This window comes from Trachymyrmex septentrionalis, unplaced genomic scaffold (genome assembly GCF_001594115.1).
Source record: "Trachymyrmex septentrionalis isolate Tsep2-gDNA-1 unplaced genomic scaffold, Tsep1.0 scaffold42, whole genome shotgun sequence".
Classification (NCBI taxonomy): Eukaryota; Metazoa; Arthropoda; class Insecta; order Hymenoptera; family Formicidae; genus Trachymyrmex; species Trachymyrmex septentrionalis.
Genome location: NW_017305590.1, coordinates 1,015,608 through 1,039,696, shown reverse-complemented (window position 1 = coordinate 1,039,696; position 24,089 = coordinate 1,015,608). Strand labels below are relative to the sequence as shown.

General features: G+C 32.2%; 1 long non-coding RNA gene across 1 annotated transcript in view; it reads left to right on the top strand.

Moving 5' to 3' along the window:
• The first annotated feature begins 1,318 nt into the window (after positions 1-1,318).
• Positions 1,319-24,089, top strand: part of LOC108751224 — a 33,330-nt gene continuing 10,559 nt past the window's right edge. Inside the window, exons 1-2 of the long non-coding RNA XR_001939471.1 lie at positions 1,319-1,446; positions 1,555-1,625. This is a non-coding gene — a long non-coding RNA (uncharacterized LOC108751224). The remainder of the gene's footprint in view (positions 1,447-1,554; positions 1,626-24,089) is intronic.

Genomic DNA, 24,089 nt, shown 5'->3' with positions numbered 1-24,089 from the left:
GGTTTGTGATTGGGTGTCGGCGTTGTATCTGGTAAGTAGAACGTCATTGGTCGCTTCCGAGTTCTTTCGCATTCCTCTGTGATGACGTCACGCGTAAACATCGTCGCGTCGCTCAACGTTTCACCTCTCCCCTTTTTTTTGCGAGCTTTATCGCCTACGTAAAATCCACATCGAAAGCCGATCAGAAAAGTGGCGTGCGGTTGTATTGTCAGATCGCGTGTGAAGTGCGTTGCGTTTTAACCTTGGTTTTAACAGTGGTCAGGCGATCTTTCGACTATTCCGGTTGATCCTCGATGGTGTTCGCGGTTTGTACATGCATAGTTCACTCGTTAAGTCGTATTCGCGTAAACTGCGAATAAACGTCGGGAGTGACTCTGATTCTTCTAATCGATTCGTATTTGCGTTCGAGTGTTTTTAGTGAATAAACTGAAAGTGTGACAGGAGAGAGATCATCTCGAAAAGGTTACGCGGAATTAGAAAACTCAGTGAAATGTTGCAATGAAAAATAATATCGCTCATTTGTTACACGTAATTCGAAAATTTTGAGATCGCTTACAGAAAAAGAATGGAAACGTAAAGAAAAGATAGAACACACTTTTAAAAAACAATACCTTTTATTTCTCTACAATTTATTATTACACCAAAATTGCATTTCAAAATTTTAATGATTTAAAATATTTAAACTAAATTTTCTGGAGAACTATGTTTCTTAATTGTGTTATTGCAATAAACAATATTTCCAATATAAATATATACATATATAAGGATATCTTTTTGTTGGCAAAAGTTATCATTCTAAAGTTGCTTCTAGAAAAAGAATAGAAAAATAAAGAAAAAAGATAGAACACACTTTTAAAAAATAATACTTTTTATTTCTCTACAATCTATTATTACACCAAAATTGCATTTCAAAATTAATATTACAGATTTTAATGATTTAAAACATTCAAATTTATTTTCTGGAGAACTATGTTTTTTAATTGTGTTATTGCAATAAACAATATTTCCAATATAAATAAAGATATACATATGTAAGGATATCTTTTTGTTGGCAAAAGTTATCATTCTAAAGTTGCTTCTAGAAAAAGAATGGAAAAGTAAAGAAAAAAGATAGAACATACTTTTAAAAAATAATACCTTTTATTTCTCTACAATCTATTATTACACCAAAATTGCATTTCAAAATTAATATTACAAAATTTTAAAACTGATTAAAAAATGATTTAAAACATTCGAACTTATTTTCTGGAGAATTTTGTTTTTTAATCGTGTTGTTATAGTAAGTGACATTTTCAATATAGTTAGAGACATATACACGTAAAAATATCTTTCGATCTATTGGCACAATATAAATATATAAATCGAATGTTCGAAATTCGAAATTGTATACGCGATTATAATGTTATGTGATAGAAAATCATGACCACATGCAGGGAGTGCAAAAAGGTATTTATACAGAAGAGATATCTTAAAAAAATTTGTATTTTTTAGAAAGTACACATTAATTAGCAATTTATTGACAAAAAATAAAATAGATTGTATATTTCTTTTCAGATGGATCAGTAGTTGGGCAATCAAATAACGGAGTCGGAGCAGGAAGGACGAATGAGAACACCGATAAGGAGGTTAGCAAGTAACTTTATTAATCTTTAAGTGGAGTACGTGGGGTGGCTACAACATCGCAGATGTAGTTTTCTTTAAAACCGTTCTGGAAAAGGAAAATAAAATGTAATGCCCAGATGTCCAGAAGTCTTAACTTTTACATTTCTTTGTCTCATAAAGATGTAATTAATATACATTTAACTATAATATAATATACTTGTAAAAAATGTAACTATAAAATTAAAATATTTTACGATGTTCGCGGAGCACCCCACGTACCAACTTGTATCTTTAAACTTTAAACCATCTATTGAAAGATTAATGAAAGGAGGCTGTGCACAGCACATTTTCACGATTGATTAAAAATAAAATATCCTACGTTTCGTTATTGCATTAAATATCAGTTGTCGTTTTGCTTGCATGCAAAATATTTTCTTGAAAATGATTTTGAATTGAAAGCTGCGTTTTTAATAAAAAATGATATCATGTATTGTACGTGAAATATACATTCTGAAAGAGATTGTATTTTCCGTATGTTTTTACGTAAGTAAGTATTTATATCAATACGTTACCGAGGACTCCATCCTCGTAAACCAAAAACGAAATCTTTCTCTAATAATCGTAAGATATGCGAAACGATGCCATGGCACGAACAATAAGAGTTTACGATCATCAGACTCGAAGGGGTTAAAGAATTTAGATCGCCCAGCGATGCGTTTTCTCGGTTCTCTTGGCGCGCAACGGTCAATGGGATTCTGCCCTATTTTATGTGCATAATAAACAGAATACGAGCACGTACATACAGGGAGTTCGCGTCTTTATACGGAATGTTTCTGTATAGACCGGTCAAATATAGATTCTATTTTTGTGTGGCCCGACATAATAGTGGGTCAAGACGAGTCGCGTGGATAGAAGGAGATTCTTCCCATTGTACCGAATAGAGGATGTAGGACGCCGAAGAAGGAGAGGATGGAGAACGACAGGGCAGAACTCCAATATTCGGAATTTATAACCCCTCGTAACTCAGTCGGTTTCTGCACCTAATACCAACCGCCTTTGCCGTAGCCACTGTTCGCGCGCTAAGTTCCCTCAGCGCGAACTCTTCAAAATAATTTCTCCGCCACGTCACTTTATTATTATCATCCCTTCTCGTTTTCGTGCGCAGCGAACGAGCAGCGTCCGAATTTCCATTCATTTGTTTCACGTTGTGTGTATTTGTGAACGCTAGTTTTTAAATATTTAAATTCACTTGGATATTGTTGTTATATTAATAGTTAATCAATTTAATTTACACCACAGAATCAGTATTATTTTGAAATAAATCACATTCTGATTCTCGCTTTTAATAAAAACTGATAATTCTTTAATTACATTTTTGCTAGTCTCTGAATTTAATAATTATTCGTCATTTTTGTCGCTAACAAATTTTTTATTACCTTTTTCTTTTATGTCTCTGATATAATATTGATCTCATAACGCTGTGTGTTTTCTTAGAGCATAGTAGAAACTTTACGTTGAAAAATATATTTTTAGCGCGCGTAAGTTTTGCTTCGCAATCTCGAGCTCAATTAGTTTCTAGAAATTGTATATTACATATTTTTTATTGTGTACACTTCAATGGGAAAGACGAAATAATCATAGACTTCCCACAGATTAGCTTTGTTCCGTATAGAATATCGCTGGGAAAACACGGTGGCAAAGGTATATTGCGTATCGATTTCGAATTTGTGTATAAGCGGCGCATCGATCCCTCCTCTTTCCCAGCCCGCGAGGTATTATACACCAATAAATTCGCGTAATCGCATATCTCAGGGCAATCGCGTAGTCGGAGAGGTGCTCTTGGAGAAAAATATAACTCCGCCGGGGATTCCCCGAGGCTCTATACATTCGCCTTCTGCGCTTCCGCCTTCGAGACCGCGGCTTCCGTACTTTCCCTCGTTTCTACCTCACTCCCCTGCTGTATTTTAATACCCAGTCGTAAAGCACAGGAAAATTAAAAATTCATATTGGCGAGAATTTAAGAGTCGTCCGCGCGTTTACATTGTTTACTTCACTGCGTGCGTATTTGCAACATAAACATAAAAATGTGGACAGAATTGTTGGGCGATATACTATAAATCAGCTAGAATATAACCTTAACTGTTTAATATTGTACCTACCTAATCGACCATTCGTTTATTTAAACTCTATTTGATGTACTGAAAGATGTTATTAATTGTTAATTATCAAGGGTAAACTGATAAAAAGTCTGTGCATTTGTACCGTAACATTCGGCTATTATATAGAATAATAATTTGTATTTTATTATTCCGTATAACAATATACAATACAATTAAATTTCTAGTAATAATCATTGTAATTTTAATTGACGGCGCATTTATGCGTGAATATACGATTCGAGTTATTTTCCTAAATCAAAGAATATAGTAAATATTTTGCGGGTAAATAAAAAACCAGATATTTAATAATTATTATTTAATTGAAAATTAACACAATAATTAAAAAACATTACATACATTTAAATAATTTTATTTATAATAATATCTATTAATAGTTTTTTGTATAACAAATTTTAATTTTATTTAATTCCTTTATTCCACCCAACAATTTTTTAAATTGATTTAACAATAAAGAAATAAAAGAACTTTTCGCGTGATTAACGGAAATTTATCTCTTTTCATCTTTTCCTCTCTTCTTTTCACGATATACCTACGTTTCATCCGTTTTTTCCGCACCATGGCCGGTATTGCGCAAACCGGAAATATTATACCGGAAGGCTGATCCGGTGCAAGAAGAAATGTACGCCAAGTCTCAGTGTAACCACGGAGATGTTTCTCGCGGGTTTCATACTTTTCATGTTTCTGTCCCGGCCATCCTGCGTCATCCACCTCGCTTTTCCTTCCGTGCCTTTAAACCTTCAGTTTCGGTATATTCTGCACCGGATGACGTTCTTCATGCAGCGCATTTTGCCATTTTGTTAAAGGAATTAAAACGGCAAACGCCTGCGGCGAAATGAATCTGCAAACGTAAGCGAAAGTAATTCAGGAACAATTGTAGAAAACCGCTTTGGTTATTTTTGAGAAAAGTAGTGAGAGACTAATTAAAAGCCTGTGGAAAATCCTTTATATGAAGGCACGCTCTCGCTGAAAGATGACGACGTGCGAACTGTCACAGCTTAATTATAATAAGATTATGACTTGTGGAAGACTTTTTTACTCTCAATTTTTCAACTTCCTCAAATTTTGTATTTATTATTTATGAATATATTTGTAGACTATACAGGACGATTAAATATTTGAATAAATTTTAAGAATTCTTTTCTTTTACACTGCAAAAATTGATGTAATTTTACATGAAAATTACATGTTTATGACTGGAAAATTTCTTGAGTATCAGATTGGAAATTGTAAATTTCCAATCATATTTAAGTAATTTTCCGATCATAAACATGTAATTTTCATGTAAAATTATATGAATTTTTTTCAGTGTATGTATTAAAAATGTTTGACTAAAAAGGGTCGTAAATTAATTATTATAAAAATAATATGAAAAGAAAAAATTAGAGGATAATGGAGAAGTTTGCATATTTTTGCGAGGTACACTGCAAGTTCTACAGTTCGGAACTTCCATCAGAGAGTTGTTATCGTTGGTGCTTAATTATCGACGGGGACTAAACCGACTTTGGCCCTTGCGATCCTCCACGTCCCTACCGCGAAATCCGGGATTTCCGTGCGTCCGTACCGCAGCAATAACAATAATATCCCTTTGGCTGGTACGTGAAATCCCTTGCTCCAATTGTGACGTATCTGGCAAACGTCAGCCTTGCGTGCTGTTATTGTTGGTACTTAAGACTTATCGCAAAACGGGTGTCTGGCGAAGGATCATCCTGCATTCCCTACATCGACAAACGCAGAAATAATCAATTCATTACCGAATTCATTGTTTTGTTGAATAATTTAAACGCAAAAATATGAAAATTTGAATATTCATTTCATCAAGTGTTAATTGTATAAGATATGAATATACAATAAAGGTAATCGGATCCTGTGCTTTACTCATTGTTTCTGGATAATTTGGCTCATGCAAATATTTGAAAATGTTTTATATTTTTTTGTTGCTCAGAAATGTTTTTTTCTTTTGAACAACGAAAGTAAAAGTATTTATATTTTCCTTTTCTACTTTAGAGAAGAAGTATTTATTGTGCTAGACTCACAACATTATATTTCCAATTTTAGTTTTTTAGTATAAAAAAATGTAGAACAATTTTTTATTTTTAAGAAATTGTAGAATTATGATAAAAATCGCAATAAAAAAGGAGTCAATAGGAGTCATTGCAAGAAGTAATTGCGTAGTGTCAAATATTAAAATTAATTATCTTACAATTTTAATATTTGACACTGCGCAATTACTTTTTGCGATGACTCCTATTGCCTTTTTTATTACGATTTATTATTATATTAATAGAAGGAGTCCATCAATTTATTGTTCTTATTGTAATTTATTATTGTAGAATTATGGAAAGTGCTATTGGAACTGTCATTATTTTTTTTTTATATTAATATTTTATAGAATATCATATTAACTTCACAAATCGGGTCTGATTATCTTACACGATAACAAAAAAACGTTTCTTTGTTTGATCGTTTTTTAAAATATTTGTCTTATTCAATATTGAAACTTAATTCTCTGAGATACATTATAACTTTATTTAGCGTTAATTCTTTTAAGTTTTTCTGTTTAAAAAAAAAATTGTTTAAAGTTTTTAAAAAATTGATTAAAAAATTTCGGTATAATTTTGGTCGATAAATAAGCAATACAGTTTGATATCGCTTATCTATCTAAGAAACATTCTAATACTAGCAGAGAGCAGTGATATCGTTTTTTGTGAATTTTTTTTTTGCAAAATCTACTGATTCTTATTGTACTTATGAAATAATGGGAAATTTAATTTCAATACAGCACTTATATTATTTATCAAGAAAGTTTTTAAATTTATTCAATTGTTTGAACATTAATTGTTTTTATATGCACGTTTATTATATTATTGTCTTCTTTTAAATAGAGAATGGAATCTGATGGCATTATTGACAATACCTGTCTACGTACGTAAAAGAGAATTTAATTCTATGTAAAAGCAATTGATGTATATAATACATGATATATGAGCACATAAATCTCACAATTGCTCACTCATTTATTAGTAGAAGTGCCATTATTATCAATGATATGGCATTCAACACTGGTAATGCAGTCAGAAGCTTCAAGCTATTATCGATTGTCTGTACTTAATTATTTTAATTGACAGCTGATGAAAAGTGCGAGGGAATGTATTTGAATTTAGATTTAGAGAATCACAGAATAATATGAAATCGGAGCGACTAGTGGTATAAAATTTTCGTAACATGAATGCGCAACCTATTTTTCGCAGATGGTAGAAAATGAATAATAGATGATCGGTAGATTCTATGCAGCGTGAGCGGCACATTAGACGAGAAAATACATCCGATACTTCAGCATTATACTTTGCCGATCAATAGTTCGACAATAACGTAATTTGTACTTGAAATTCAATTGTAAATATTAATTGTTTTATTAGCATTACATTAAAAATTTTAAATAAATACTTCAAATTAGATATTTGTTGTAAAATATTTATATACGTAAAATTTTTTAACAATCTTTTATATCTCACATAACTCGTACATATCTTAATAGTAGATTTGGAAAATAAAATTTATGCGAACTGTGTTATATTATTAAGTACAATCTGATGTCATAAGCCAATTATTAGAATAGTATTAGCATCTTAAGACAATCTTAAAATAGACAATCTTGAAATAGAAAGCGCCTACGAATATCGGCCCGAATATAGACATTTTGAGTGTTATGTGTTTTATGGCAATCAGTTGTTATTGACAAATTAATTATTAGTAGCAAAGTCTAATTATTACATATTAACTATGTATGTATATAGACAGAAAAAATTGATTCGTAATATAATTTCGGCATTCAAATGTAATCGTGGTTGAATTAAAGATTACACACACAATTATATTGTGTAAATTATAAATCCGATTATAACTAGAATTAACGTCTGCCTTTATACGCGAAAATCAGTGCGTGTTTTTTCATAGATGGGTTAGCGGCTATTGTGACGCCAATATGGTTACACAACAGCGGTTTTTAAGCTATCAGAGCGTTATGCCGTTTCGTGGTTATTTTGTGGCCCATGTATTGCACGACGCACGTGCGCATCTGCCTAACAAAAATATATACCGTGTCAACAGTCGAATCGTTTTGGTGTACAGCTTGCCTCTATTATCAAACTGTCCCTAATTTAGTCCTTGTTCATCAACAAAACAAAGTAAATTTCTGTGTTCGTTTCGTTCTCTTGCGTTATTCTAAACCAGTGTTTCCCAATGTGAGTAAGAAAACAAAGAACTCTTTGGAATTTACTAAAAATTGCACGGAACAGTTGTTGCTGCAGTTTTTATTTATAATGAAAATATTTTGCAAAAATTGTATATATTTTATATCTATTTATATTGACTAAACAACAATAAAATGTAGTATTTATATGAATTTAGATGAAGTTTGGTTTTTTTTCTCATTTGGGAAACACTGCACCAAATGAAAGGTCTCTCGAGAAACGCTTAGAACGTTGTACTTATTTTGAGGAAGTGCGTTTGAAGAATCGTTTTAGGGTTAATTTTATCTAGTAAGATGTTTGGACAGCGAGAAAATCAGGTTTTGAGAGAAAAGATAAAGTTTGGGCGTTAAGCACTTCCCATAAAACCGGTCAGAGGGGATCAACGATTCTGTTTTTCTAGGAAAAGAAAGTATCTCTTTTTTGCTAACCCAATAAGTGAAATCGTTTTGGATATCTATTTATTGTGATAGCATTCGCGGCAACTAATAGGTAATTAACTTGATTTTTCTGAAGAATCAATGTCTCAAAGATAATTTGATGCATCAATCATGATATCAACAATAACGCACCTAGCTTTTACAACAGTTTACATTCTTTTTTCTAGAAATTCGTTAATATATTAAACAAAAAATCGTAATTAAAACATTACGGAGAAAAGAAAATGATAATTAAAATTATTAACAATAAGATTAGTACGGACTTTAATAATCGAAATAACCGAAAGGAAAAGAGCAAATAAGAGTCGAGCGATACTTTATGTGCAAAAATAAATTTACAATATGTGAATAAAAATAATTGTATTACTTAAAAACATTTATATGAAATTATTAAACCTGATATTTTTACTCTGCATTAATCTATCAGAAACAAATTTAATTTTTCGAAAGAAATACATATTCTTTTGAATGTGTTTTTATGTCTTTATGAAATATTAAAATATGCACTAATTGATAGTTAATTAAAAACACAGACTCGCGATGTAATAAGATTAGTATTTTATTATATTAATTTTCTCTCTCCCTCTCTCTCTCTCTCTCTCTCTCTCTCTCTCTCTCTCTCTCTCTTTTATTATACATTACATTTTTAACGGAAATTGAGTACTATACAGGCTTCTTTTTTTCTCGCAGATCTGAGGTATTCTTAATTTATTTATGAGTTGTAATGTTTTTGAAATTAAATCGGTTGCATTAAATCAGTCTTATGCATATTCTTGAAAATATTTATATAACATATACGTAAATATGTATATATATGTATATATATTTACGTATATGTAATGTATAATATAATATATAACATACATTTCACATCTGTTGGAGAAATATACAAAATGCCTTTCTTAGCATATCATCAAATATCATATATATCTCACAAATAGTCGCTTTTAAATGTATAAAATACATAACAAGAGTTACATTATTAAAAGAGAAAGTATAATTGAAAAAATTATATATCTGCAACAATCGAATTATTAAAATGCCAAACATTTATTTTTATATGCGCAAAATCACATATTCTGCAATATTGTAAATGCTCAATTATTTTTAATATTATTTTTACGTCTAAATAACATTTGCAGGAACGAAGCTGTCATCCATAATAATTACAATTCTCATAATTGTCTTTTTTTTTTGCCGGCAATATTTAGTATTCTGTTTAACAAGCGACGCGATAGTTTCCGGTGCATGCCGACAATAAATGAGTTCGCGATAAAGAACTGCCCTCATTCGACGAGGAACGCTTCCTAAATAGCATTTCCATCCCGTTGGCCGATACATCGACAGAGATATAAGTGCATTTTGCATCGAAGCGCGCACGCGAGAGAGGGAAAGGGCATCTTCCACGCGATTTGCATGCGAGCTACGTGCTGGCGATACGTCCGATAGATAGCTCACGTATTTCTCCGAGAGACGGTCGATTAACTTGGAAATTACGAAAAAATGTAAAAAGTAGAAAAAAGGAATGGCCGTGTCGCCGTGTTGTCGTTTCGTCCGAAATCACCTGGAAGATCCGGGCACGGGGTGTGGAGAGACAGAAAATGTGGAGAGCAGCATAAACGCGCGGTGCGTAAACCGTCATTATAAAGCCATTTAGCGTGCACTGCCGGCCTGCGTAAAAATTCCCGCGTCAAATGATATATTCTCAGTATTCATGAGACTTTTGGTAATGTATTCGGATTATTTGAATAAGAAGGCAGTACGCCAGCGCGATACTTAACGTTGCAGTTCTGAAAACCGCCGACTACCGGCCTTTTAACCGGTGATTGTGTGTGAGTTTTAGAAAGAAGGTGCAATTTACTTTAATATATATAGAATATGATATGTACGACTTCTTTTTAAATAAATTTTTATCCTCAGAAATCATTAGAAATGTTTTATGGCAAAAGAATCAATTGATCGAGAAATAATCTTTTATAGTTGAATATTTGTATAAATAGATAACAATTAATCATTATGATTATTCTATCTTTACTCTTATACTGTTACTATTATTATTGTTGTTGTTTATTCTTACTACTATTTGTTAACGAGTCTGTCAGTTTTTTAATTCATTATTTCTATTTGCCATTATTCTGCTGAAAAAGTTTTGCGAGGAAAAATTGCCGAATTATTATTACAAATAATTATTCACTATCTAGATTATTTAAGAAAAATATGCATGTGTGCGCGCGGCTGACCCAAACCACTATGTTGAATATCGTTGATTGCATAAAGGGGTTAAAGACCCTCGCCCTTTACTCTTCGCTCTTCGAAGTGATTATTAGAAGAACGCTTATCCTGCGGCGTCGCAAGCGTCGAGCCGCGTGCTTCTCGTGGCTCTATATTTAACCGCGCGCTTTAATTTCGCATTCGAGACCGCCGGCTAACTGTAATTATAAACTTTACGCCGGTGCCGAGTCCTCGACCGCAGTCTTCCGCCGTGAACTAGACCCTATACCTCCCTGAACCACATAGTACCGAGATCTCTAAGCATCTTACTTTACTATTAGGTTGATGCATGACGGTTTTACGGCAATGAGATCTGTAATTTTATGCTAATTGAATATATTTAATAGGAATCATTTTATTTATATTACTTAAATTTTTTTAAGAGAGAATCTACATTCCCTTCTGATATTCACACACACAACAATATTAAAAAATATTGAAAATTAAAATTGATAAAATATTTTTGGGTCACCATACGTTTAATTTGATATTTTTATTTATAATTATATTTGATCAACATGATTGTTTGCAGTATTGAATTTATATTATAATCTCTTTTTGTACTGTATAATCTAATATTATGAAATCTAATATTATGAAATCTAATATTATAAAATCTAAAATATGAAAATAATATTAACTAAATTTCTATTTTACTCAATTTACTAATTCTGTGCAGAATTATTATTCTACAGATATAATTTACGAAGATTTAAAAACCTGAACCTATTTTTACGAGATTAAAGCGTAGCTTTGTAAGAAATAAATTATTTTAAGTGTCTACTGAATGAATTTTACAAGACATTTACTTTATAAAAATGTATAAATTTCGAGCTCTTGGAATATGCTTTTCCTTAATTTTATATTACATTAAATATATTAACTTAATATTTTTTGAGGCGGTGGCAAAGTTGACTATAAGCTGTGCAGTATACTCAGTCAGTGATATGTATCTTATGTTTCTAGCAAAATTATACTGTCGATTATATTTAAACCATCACATGTTTACGTGACCCGTCCATATATCGTTATTTACATAAAAATTGCTTCTCACGTTGCTTACGAAGATTGTGGTAAACTACGTAAATTATAAAAGAAATAATATAATTTTTTCCTTATTTTGCTATCTTATAATTCGTACGGAGTTTATTCATCATGTTGACCGGGTTACTCTCTATTTACAGCACAGTATTTATTTGCAGCAGCAGCTGCATCTTTCTTTATGCTGCTATCACGTTCTTGTAGCTTTTATCTTTGTGTTCTTTAGTTAAATAACAGAAACAGCTATTTACGTTCGACATTTCGCCGGCGGAATGCCAAATGTCAAAGATTTAAGATGCGATCGATCGTAAATTTCCCAGTGGACCGGAGACGATAGGACAACTAAAGTGGACAGAACACTCCGCGAGTATCGATAGTCCGTTACCTCGAATATCGATGCACTCTCGGAGTTGGTCAGATATCCTCGCGATACCAGTCGGAAATAATGATTTATGGAACGATATGTGTTTATTTTAACCTGGCCGTCGTGCCTATCGGTATGCAGTAGTCGAACAATATTCAATGTCGATCGAACAAGACACGAAACGTCCACGCAGAGTGAAACGGATGAATCGCTCTCGGCGAGAGCGATTTGTCAACGTCTCGGCTAAACTGCTACATAATACGAGCTACACGAAGGCTTTATCTCGCATTTCCTCTCGCGCCCATCGACTTTGCGTTTTTTTCGCGCTTCGTGATCCTACAACATCTCGAGAACTAAGTGTCTCTGTCTGCTTAGGATGTAATTAATGAACGACAGCTCGCAATTTTGCGCGGTAGAGAAGAGAGCTTGCTCGTTTTCCATCGTCTTCTATTACATCAGCTTATATTTATTACACGCTTCTGTAACTACAATCATTAATGCGAACTTGGCAGCATCCATCTTGATGTGACACAAGTATTTTAATCATTTTCTCTTACAAAGGACGGATAGAGTTAGATTGCTCGGAGATAGTTAAATCAATCAAGATTTTTATAGGGAATTATTAATGATTTTTTTTAAATTATACATACAGATATTTATTCCTACATATAAAATGTGAAGTACATAAAATGCCAGATTAGTTTGCAACAAAAGAAATTAAAAAGATTTTAAACCTCACTTATCTAATTGTTTGATAGCATTGATTACTTTACACGTATCATAGTCACATTGCATAGATATTTCTTAAAATATAAAGTGTATATGGAACGTATGATTACTTTGCATCATAATACTGAAAAAAATTTCTGATTGAAAATAGACGAATTAGAATTTTCTGGTTAAATTTATGAAAATTCTAGTTGAGATAACCGGAATTCTGGTTGATGCAATATTTTCGGTAAAATCTACTAGAATTCTTATTTTTACCAGAATAATTATATCAACCAAAATTCTAGTTCTCTCAACTATTGTAGAATTCTAGTAGATTTAACCAGAAAATTCTGATTTGTCCATTTTCCATCAGAATTACTATTTAATTCAACCAGATCATTTTTCTCAGTGAAAGCAATGAAGAGTTTTTACAGCTTTCTTATCTAATCTCTGGTAACATTTTTAAATAACTATTAGAGATATTATTTTCAAATAGCTATCAGAAACTAGATAAGAAAGCTTTGAAAAACTTTTTATTAATTTTTATTATATTGCACAGTAATCTTGCATTCCGTGTATACATTTCTTATTTTAATAAATATCTACGTAATAACTATTTTATGTGTAAAATGATACCAAAGAAATCAATGAAAATTTTTTAAAGCAATCTCTATTATTTTATACGTAAGATAGTCACTGCGTAATAAGTGAAAGCGATTATCGTAAAAATGTACTGTTTGACATAACCCACCGGCCATTCGCAACAAACTTCTTGTTTAACCGCACATATTAATAATTAATGCAGCACTTGGCATAAACGTCGCAGTCTGCGGTGCGCAAGTTAGAGGCGAGGATGTAGAAGCTATACAATTATTATCAAAGTTGGTAACGAGTTCGCGGTGACAAAACGCATTGTCAGAAACATCGTCGCGACCCGCGTACGTTTTTCACCGAAACGAACTTTATTTAATTACGAGTAAAGCAGTTTTTGTTGCGCGAAGTAAGAGAAAAAGAGATAGCGAAGCAGAGGAAGAGAAAAAGGAGAGAGAGAGAGAGAGAGAGAGAGAGAGAGATTCGCTCTTTGGCGCTTGTCTTCAAGCGAGAAAACCGAGAATTTTGCCGTTTAATTATCCTGGGTCCTGGTGTGCTCAAAGGACACATTCTCCCTTAGGATGTCCCGAATTGCAGCGTGCATTTAGTCGCTCCTAGACGACAGCAACGCTAAATTTATCGCTTGATTTGAAATGCACCCACCGCACTTGCACGCTCCAAAGTCTATTCACGAATACAGTCCAGTACACGCGTGCAACAGTGAATATTACACGCGCGCGAACGCAAGCGCAATACGTTAGGCCGAATGAATTCCTAACGTTGCTGCGGGCTTGAATTTGTTCGATGTGAGCACACAACTGCGTACAGTTTAGTTAGCTCGGCATGGAAATGGTCACTTACAGCATAGAAATACGTTGGTTCATGGTAAAGGAACTCAAACCGTACACGCTCGTTTCACGCTCGAACCATACGCAGCTTTAGATTAAACGTAAATTGAATTTTATATATTGAAAAGAAAATCTTTTTTTTTTATATTTAAAAGGGTTCTTTCATAAATTTCCACATATTTTGAGAGTTTTTTTTTTAAAACAGAAATTTGAAAATTTGAAAATTCTGAAATATAAAGACTAAAAGAATTCTAGCTGAGTAGATTATAAATATATGTGTAGTGAAAAAATTATTACGAGCAAAATATTTTGTTATTCCACTTAATTTGCAATCCAACAATGAAACATATTATTAATTAATATTACTATAATTAATAGAAATTAGCATTAATTAGTATTGCCAATTAATAGAAATCAATTCAGTTGTAATGTTAACTGAATTTTCTTTGAACGTAGAGAGAGTCACTTATGAGAGAATACATTTTAATTTATTAATATTTAGAGAAATATTCTCGATTATGCAGATTTATAACACGACGCGCGAGTCCTATTGTTTCAAATAACTACAATTGTTATCGTCCTTTGTCTGGCGAGGCCTGTGCTCGAAGTTTCTCGGCCATTTGCGTGTGTAATCCTAAATGTTGTTTACGTAACGATTATTTCGATGTGCAAAACTTGCAATAGTCCGGTTCGAAACTTTGCTACATTGAATTAGACGGCAGCGTTCAGATTCGCGATTAGTGCAGATGGCAGCGGCAAGCGTGAAACTTCACGTAGTCGAGATCCCCATGTTGTAGCCATGTTCCGTTACGATGCGGCTTTTCAGGTTTCGACAGCTTATAAATTGAGATAATGGCATACTCTACGTGGCTGTCTGTGATAATATACAGCGAAGACCTCTGCTTATCTATCTAGATAGCCTACTGGAAGCTTAATTGTAACACACACCGTTAATCGAAAGCGTCAATCGTTTGGCAACAAGGTTGCTATGTCTATCTGTCTTTCGATTACAAAGAGAAGAGGAGGGTTGTTGTTTAAGTAATGCAAAAGAGTCTCCAAGAAATTAGGATCGTGTATGGTTTTAAAAAAGCCAGTTTTTTTAAATTGCGAAAAAAAAATTAAAACTAGTTTCTTTATGCGCGCGCGCGAAAAGAAATATGACAGATTTTACGAACACATATGAATTCTTCTACCTGAATTTTTCTATCCTTAAGAAAGAAACTAAGAAAATCCGCGGAAAAATTGAAAAAAAAAATTTTTTTGGAAATTTTAAAAGTACATTTGAAGCACACAATTTAAAAAATGTGCTTTTTTTTTAGTTATTATTATAAAATGAGTTACGTAAAGATTACTTTATCAATTATCAAAGGTAAACTAATTTAACTTCACAGTCCGTTCGCTAAATATTGTTACTTGTGTCGTTCTTCAGGATTTCAAAGAGATCATAATATTTCTATAAAATTTAAGTTACTTCTAATTAAGTTTTTGTAAATAAAAAGGAGAATTTTCTACATTTAGTACAGTTTTAAAACAGTTTAAGAGAGTTTTGATGATCAAAATTTAAAGAAAAAATTCTTTTATTTTGAATTTAGTCATTTTAGCTCATCAAAGTAAATATAAACTGTTAATGATATTTCGAATTATATCTTTTAATGAATTATTTCAGATTTGTTATTATTTTGTAAGATATCGAAATCGTCACAACTAAAAAAAGATAATTTTTTTAAGGATTATGATACAAAAATAAAAACGATATTTGATATTTTCTAAAAGTATATTTCTTGTGCCAATATTATTTGATTAATCAATAATTTTCTGTTGAGTTTAAAAATAGATTTTTTTTCTAAACTTAAATTTTTCATTTGTGTTAATTTTGAAGTGAGCGAACGATATCCTAATTTAGTCTTTAATAACATTTTTTAAATTAATTATTATTATATATCGAATTAGTCAGAAGTTTAACAGCTTTAAATATTTCACATAATTTTAGCACTATAGAGGTCAGATATAATCTCAAACAGGATATCTACAATTATCGTATCAAAAAGTAGACATAAATCTTTATTAAGGAAGTTTTATGACATATAAATACACTTTTAAATATAATTGGTCTAACAATAAGTAGAAAGCAGCCACGTGTTTCAGACACACGATAGTTCGTATTATGATCTATAATTCCTTTTGTCAAAGTTTCATTATTTTTCATCCGCGGAAGAATCGTTTCTACATCCGAAGAAGAAAGTCATTTATTATTTTCGCGACGGTTGTATGAGTGGGAGTAGCTATTCATATCTTATTGAATTGAAGGCAGTAAGTTTAGCTCCGAACAGGGGAGAAACTTTTCGGAGCATTGCATTGTGGAAAGCTTTTAACGCAGATAGACGTTAAACGAAAATCCATGTCTCAAAAAGATGTGCTCGATTCTCAAAAGCCTACCATTTAAAGCTGCATACCGAGAACAAATATTTGGAATAGGAAAATTTATACAGGAATAAATAAAACTTTTTTGCAGGAGAATACGCGTATATTTGTAGTTTTATAAAGAAAGAAATAATCAAATATTGATTATCACTTTTTAAATAAATCTAACATATACATATTAATCATGTGGAATCGAGTGTACGGTATTAAATGATCTATTATATGACCGTGTAACCATCTGGTAACCTTAATTGGATTGGAGTTACATCGAAGAGAGAAATATATATTATAACTACCTCTCTTTCTCTCTCTTAGAAGGTCGACACCTCCGTATATGCCGGTTGTTATCTGGGTAGAAACAACAAGCCACACATTTCGGTCTTCGAGTAATCAGACTAACATGAGATGCGGACCCAGCCGCTAACTAAACTCCGAACTCTAAAGTCTGCCGCAAGTTAGCCTGGTGTGGTGTCAGCGAGAGTGTAGAAGACGAATCCTCGGTAGCAAGCGCACACCTAAGGCCCTGGTTGTGTACCTGCCAATTGTAAGCGTGTGGGTTGAGCTGAAATGCCGTTGGATCCCGTGAGGTTTAACCGCGACGCTAAGATAGCATTCAGCGCGCAAACTCCCGGGCTCTTATTTTAATTACCCCGCCTTTCTGTATTACGTGAAGGGTACGTCACCCGAGGAGACAGAGCGCGGTAATACGTTCCCCACGTGGATCAAGAGCGGTATCTTCGCATGTGGTTGCGTATATCTCGTTAGAAGCAGGGAACTTGTTTACGGATAAGCTAAAGTACTTTCTCCTAAATTCTCTCATAATTTTCGGACAAATGATATTTTTATTCTAACTTAAATACATATAAAGAATTTTGATGCATACTTTCTTTTTTCTTTATATGCATGTAATTATTATTTTATATAGAAGTTATTTTAATTTTTAGGTAAATTAAATTAGATTTATATAGCTTAAGTTAGTTTGATTTCTTTATGATTTAATAATCATATGATCTATATATATAGTGCAAGAAGTTTTTGTCTTCAATTGAATTTTTAAACATGGTATTGTCCTGTTATTTCGAAAGTGATACAACTAAAAGAAATATGATTTTCGAATTATCATAAATGAGTTAAATAAAGATTATTGTATCGATCACCAAAAGTAAGTTAACTTGACAGTTTGTTCGCCAAATAGCACTTGTATAATATCATTCTTAAGATTTTCAAAGGAATCATAATGCTTTTTGTAAGAATGACACATTTTGAGTTGTGTCGTTTTTATAAATAAACAGAAGAGTCTTCTACAGTTTTGATGATCGAAGATTGAAGAAGAAATTGTTTTATTTTGAATACAGTCATTTTAACTGATTAAATATAAATTTAATAAATTTAAACGTTTTGAAGGTGGTTTTATAGTATAAATATACAATTAAGGAGCATATAGCCACAACTCAAGATGTTTTTAGAGATCAAATAATGTATTTTGAATTAATATGTTAAAAACATAAAATTTGTAGACGTTTTGATCAAGATTTGATCAACACAGGCTTTCCAGATTCTGTGTTTTTGAAACAAAGATCTTCAATTTGTATAAAATATTGTATAAAATTAAATTATTTGTGTAAGTTAAATAATGATGTAATAATATAAGAATCCTTTCGATCTTTGGATCTTTGTTTCAAAGACACAGACTCTAGTAAATTCTATTGACTAAACACGGCCTATATTAATATTATAAACAATATGATTGGAAACAAGACCGTCTATATAAATATTAAGACTTTAAATAACGCGCCTTTTCGGTCAGTGTTAAGATGTTGAACTACTATCTAATATACATTCAATTAAATTGAATTAATATTTCAGAAATAAATTGAGAGCCGATGAAATTATCGGATTCACACAATCAATCTGAAACAAATAATCCCCCCAAATTCTCCCAAATCTTAAAAACACACGGAATGTAAGAGATCCGGGTTCGACTCCCGGCCGAGGCAATATTTTTCGCAATAAGTTTATTACAGTTTTTTAAGATTTGGGAGAATTTGGGGGGATTATTTGTTTCAGATTGATTGTGTGAATCCGATAATTTCATCGGCTCTCAATTTATTTCTGAAATAATTCAATTTAATTGAATGTATATTAGATAGTAGTTCAATATCTTAACACTGACCGAAAAGGTGCGTTATTTAAAATCTTAATATTAATATTATATTTTAACAATTATATGTGTACCAAGATGAATATATTATATTATAATCAAATATTAATTTGCAAACGAGACAGTAACATCGAAACAAAGATACGCGTAGAAGACATCCATTGTTAATTTAATTGTAATACGCTATATTGTACTGATGATGATCAAATCTTGACAGAAATGTTTACAAATTTTATGTTTGTAACGTATTAATTAAAAATATTTGATCTCTAAAAACATCTTGAGTTGTGGCTATATGCTCCTTAATTGTATATAAATTTAATATTTTTATTTGTATTATATTTGATGAATTATTTTTTGGATTTTTTATAATTTTGTAGGATATCAAAATTATCACAACTTAAAAAGGGTGATTTTATAAGGATTGATTGATTATTATTAATAATTAATCATTTATTTTTAAGAATATATACTTTTTTATATCATTTGATTAGTCAATAATTTTCTGTTAAGATGAATAGTAGTTTCTCCCTTTTTCTGAAAAACTTAATAATATTAAGTTATATGTTACTTTTTGAAGTAAGATATTATTAGCTCTTAAATTGGTTTTATTAACGCTTGAAATTTTGTTCGTTGTAAGTATCATGTGTGTACGATTTATACGAGATATCTAATTAGTGCTGTGCAAAGCATCGAGGATGTAACGGCAGGATCGCTCATGGCTATTAATTAACTGTGGGGACGAAAACTTTGCTGGAGATTAATTTATCAGGTAACTCGTAGCGTTAAGAAATCCCTGGTCACCAATGAATCGCAGATAATCACTGCGGGATTTAGAGCCATCGCGCTTCACCTCGGAAGCTGCTGGACGATCTTTATTGACACATTCGTGGTAATCCCTCTAATGACCTGTGCGCAATCCTCTTTCATTCATGAACTCAGGATATCGACTTTAAAAATCTGAAATTATTTATCTTGCGATTACTTTTTTATCCAAAGGCATTTTAAAATTAATTGAATTTATATCTTTTTCGTGCCACGATGTAATTAATGTTTTGTACATGGCTGAAAACTATTTTTAATCCTTAAATACCTTTTCGATATGATATATCCGACTTTGTTTTTCTAATGCTTTTCCCATTGTTTATCATTTTTGTTATTAATAAAATTACATATTTGTTTTCTTTATATTTTTTAAAATGTAAAATGTCTGGCATTTTCGAATGACAAAAGAATGCTTACAATATATTTATTATTACGATGATTATAAAAAATTGAATGCCATATTCATAATTTTCATATATAGTGTGACGTTTAACGATTATCTCGAGAATTGGAAAAAGACCGACAGTTCTATAAAAATATTTACGTACGATAGAAAAAATTCTTGTATACTACATTTTGTTGATTGCTTATCAAATCTTGATTACTGGAATATAACTTTTTCTAAAACGAGTTTGGTAATTGTAAGATCTTTATAACAACAGATGTCTTGTCTTTACTGCTATCTGCCACATTAGATATTAATTTATTTTCCACTAATTTTATTTATCAACTACCGATACCAATAGTAATTTATGACAATCGATAGTTCATTACGTAGCCTACGAAATATCTACTGAAAAATATTACTCATTTTGCGGCTACTATAAATCCTTATACTATTATTATCACGGTCAATTCGTTCACGGCTCGGTGGAATGATAGGTGGAAGCTGACTGTGCGCAATGTAACAGATACTGCAAACCGCAGATGCACGTCGCGCTAATATGACTGTCATTTGAGAGATACGCGCGAATGCTGCTCTCGACAATCTCGCAAAGCGTCCCGCTGACATGACGCGTTCATCGCCGTTCATTATTTATGCATACTGTGTAACGGTCGGTATAAATATTTCCATTTTTGCAAGGATCACCGAACGTCGGCATTTTTTCACAATTTAACCAACGCATGATGGATATACCATCGTAACGCCAGGAAAGCTAGGCAATCATACTCCGGAAATTACTGACGTCTATAGATTGAAATTTAGATCAATTTAGATCAAAATTAGATCAATTTTTTTATAATTTGTACTGATTGTCATCGTTCTTTGTCAAGTGGTAAATAAGATGCAAGTTTGAAAAAATCCTCCTTGTAATATTAAATCCTTAATTGCAGCATGTTAAATCATTCTTTGAGATTATTATCTAATAAATAAATTAGGTGTACAACAATTATATAAATTTATATTATACTTAATATTATATTACGGTTTATGGATTTTGAAATTGATTCTTTACAGTAATACCAAAAGCGTAAATACCATATAAATTTGATGAATGGTACCCAGCGATTTTTAGTTAACTGTATACAAAATTAAACAGTTTACGATTAGTTGATTTCATGTAAGTTATTGTTTTGTGTAGCATATTTTTCAGACGTCATAAATTAAAAATAAGAACATTATATTGCTATAAAATTTTGTTTTAAAGCTATTAAATTTTGTTATTTATCTGTTAAACAAATTAATATTCGGAATAGCGCGAAAGATTTATAGAAAAGACAGATTAATTTAAGTAAACATTTTTCAATGGCATGCCAGATTTTGTGTGAAGGAAGAATTCAAATCTTTATAAAATCTGACATTTCATTGAAAAATGCTCTAATTAATGTTTCTTTCCTATAAGTCTTTTGCACGATGTCGAACGTTTCTTTGACAGATGAATTGGTTTTATAAAACAAAATTTCATGATGATACGTTTCTCTTCTCTTGAATTCATGATAAACTACATTTACACGGCACACTTAATCGGGTTTAATAACATCCGTAATTATGAAACTGGCCAATCACAGTCGTTCCATTCTTCCGAGGAACAACTATGATTAGCCAATTTCATAACTACGGATATAAACCCGATTAAGCATGCCGTATAACAGAGGTTATGTATTAAAAAAAAAAGAAAGATTACGAGAATTTCTCTCTTCGTGCGTATGACATATCATCGAAAAAATGTTTACTTGATTTAATGCTTTATTTCCATAAATTTTTTGCATCGTTTCAAATGTTCGTTTGGCAATTGACAGACAAACGGGCTTTAAAACAAAATTGTATGGCAATACGTTAATTTTTTTTTAATTTATAACATACTGAAAAAACATACTGCATGAAACAATAATTTACTTGACGTCAAGTAATCGTAGATAGATCGTATGTTTAAATTTTATTATATTAACATATATATATTTAATTAAGAATTATGGGGATTGCCAGAGTGTAATTATTTATACATAACATTGCTAGTATTAAAATATCAATCTCAACACTTATAGACCGTACTCTGTATATTTTTTCATCTGGGAAAATCAATAATAAATTAATAGATTGCCATAAAATTTTATTTCTCATCAGTGCTGCAAAGAATTGAATATTATTTTGAAAAATGTATACTTGTGCTATTTGCAGCAATCATTAAAATCCATACTCAGTTATCGCTTCAAATATTATCGATAATACATTTTCATGCTTGCTGTCCTAACAACAGCTCTTATTATTACGGTGAAAAGGTCCCAACACCAGGCGAGAATCGATAGGTCGATCGTGACGTGTGCCGTCGATATAAAGGGCGGTCATGGCTTGGCGATTAATTATCTCGTCGCTTTCGTCCGTAAATTCTTTTCTACGCGGCGTATTATCGTCATTTGAACGAAACCGGCCGTACATACCCCTCTAATTGTGCCTCTCCGAACGTTCTTTCTCATCGGCAATTCTCCCATTCTACGTTCCATTCGACAATCTCTAAAACGAGGCAAGGTATGCCAGATAATGTCTGTCTTGAACGAAATGGAAAGAAAGAGGAAAGAGAAATCGGGAGAAAGTAAGATTGAGATGACTAATGACCGACGATTTGCCAGCGCACAAAGGATACGCCCGTCGGCTCTAATTCGACATTTTAATTTGGACAGTGCGGGAGAAGTTTGTTCTGCACTACGGCGTGCTAATCGGCGCGACTTATAGGGAAAATTAAAGAACGTTTGGGCGTGAAGCGGTCAATTCAGGGGAAATGAACGTGCTCAAGGAGAGGAGAAGATTTTATTAAAGATTTTATGCTTTCTTTTTTAATCTTGAATCGTCACGCTGCGCGAGATAATATCTCCAGCTGATCATTCAATTGTAAGAGATGAAACGATTATGCGAATTACAAAGAAATAAAAAGTCTTTAAGGCTAATAAATGCTTGTATAGGTATTATTATATTAGTTGTATTCTTTACCTTTATGTAGGTAAATGATCGCAGTACTACTCGTAGTTATCTTAATCGTTCTGGAAAAGGAAGAGAAAAAGTATTGAAGAAATCTTAACGTTTAATATTTTTACATTCCTTTATCTCATAAAGATACAACTGATGTAAATTTGACTCTATACATGCTATTGAAAAAAAAAATAACTATAAAAATAAAATTTATTTTAAGTATTTCGAGCACTTTATGTATATATTGAAGGTTAAATGAAGAATTAATTGACTTTTTCTTAAATCCTCTTTCTCTCTTTCTTTCCTCTGTCTTTCTTTATAAAATTCAGACCTGCACTTTTTTTCAATCCTTTATTTCTATTTCCGGGTGCAAATGCATTATGTATAGTGCGAAGCTCTGTTGGTATATACGACATTTAGAATCGCGCAAACAATGTTCACTCTCGGGAGAGCACGTTTCGATCAGAGATCGAGAAAAGCCCCGATACACTATCGGCGCATGGAGCGCGTGGAGTAGGATTTGCACAATGGACAGAGAGCGGTATCTTTGTTGGACCGTTCTGATTGGACTGCTAGAGTCCCGTGCTTATGTTAGTTATGCCGGCGCATTCAGCCGGCGGATAGAACCGCTTTGTTGGCACTGGCGTATCACGCTGTAACGAGACCCCCGTATCGACGATTCTATTCTCCGGATCTCTCTGTTACCCTTTCCTTCTCTCGCTCCTACGATCGCGAATCTGCCGCAGTCGTCGCGAACGACGACTACCTAACCTACCGACGATTACTGTCTACCTTTGTGTCTGCGAATCTGACGGCGTTATACATCCGGAAGTTTTCCCGATCCCTCGAGGAAGTTTAGGGATAATGGAGTCAAATCCGCGATATATACCGCTGTGCAACGTGCTAGAAAGAGCTTGTCACATTATCTTCCTTCGTCGAGATATATTTATGCCGAACTGTCGCACAGTTGCAACTATGCTG